Source organism: Egretta garzetta, unplaced genomic scaffold (assembly GCF_000687185.1).
Source record: "Egretta garzetta isolate BGI_Z169 unplaced genomic scaffold, ASM68718v1 scaffold439, whole genome shotgun sequence".
NCBI classification, from domain to species: Eukaryota; Metazoa; Chordata; class Aves; order Pelecaniformes; family Ardeidae; genus Egretta; species Egretta garzetta.
In genome coordinates, this window is record NW_009260803.1 from 414,477 (window position 1) to 415,658 (window position 1,182).

The window sequence follows — 1,182 nt, forward strand, 5'->3', positions numbered from 1 at the left end:
GGGCTACTGTCCTGGGCTGTGGGCTCTGAAATGAGCAAAGCAAGAACTTCTGAATCTCGGGAAAATTCTTTATGCTAGAAGGTATTTTCTAGCGGGTATGACCGTCATTTGTTCAATAAAGGGTGTGCTGCACAGCTTGGCACACTCTGGGACCCTAAGGAAGGGGAAGGCTGTGCCTTGTGCTGTGCTTGTGCTCTGCAGTGCAGTGCTGTTGCAGGTACCAGTCCGCTTACAGGTAGCCTGGCTACATCTGCATTGAAGCACTGTGAAAACATATTTCGGTCCTAAAAACCTTTTTAATTAAGATTTGAAGTAAAGCAAATTGTCATAACCATGGGTTATGTGTGTAAATATCTTAACTACTTAAAAGCCACTTTGCTGTGGACAGCTGATGGAAAACCGGTCTCAGTGCCGCAGAGTGGAAGAAGAGCTCCGTGTGACAGCATAAAGCAGCTCCCTGGACACCTCACGGTTCCTTTGGTGGACTTGCATCCCCATCTGCCTTCCTCGCTGAACAAAAACCTTCAGCTCTCTCTTCTTCTGAAAATATGTTTGCTATTTAGCACATACTCTTGGCCTTTCAGGAAACACTGTCATGCTGGGGTATAGCACTCGGGTGGGGTGTTGTGCTAACACAGCTCTGCTTTGGCTGCGTTTTGGTGGTTCCTAGCTCCTAGTCTGCTCCTCTGGCCTTGCTCCTTGCCCAGCTGGTGCCTGGAGATGCTTTAAAATTCCTGGTGGGGACCAGGGTTCAGTGAGGGCTGGTTAGACCTACATCCACCTTCTAGCCCCGCGAACTGTCCTGAGCTGTTGCTGGTGTACTTCTACTTGAGGAGGGCAACCTGTGGTAGCAATTTGAAATTAGCCGGCTTTTCGGTGTAGTTTTCCAGTTGAAATGTTCCCTGCCGCCCGAGGAGCCGCTGAAGATCGCGTTTCGCTGTGTTCACACGGGAGCCGCTACCGCAAACAGCGGCAGCCTCGCCCAGCTCCCCTGGCGGGGGCTCCGGCACGCCTCGGGCCTTCTCCCCGTGAAGCCCCGCTACACGGAAAACACCCAACGTGGGCTTTTTCACAACCGGCCCGCGTTACTCCCAAGCACCGCTTTCAAGCACGCAGGGGGCAGCCGGGCCCGCAGGCCGGTTGTTTCCCCAGGAGGGCACCGGGCCGGCCTCCAGCTGCCCC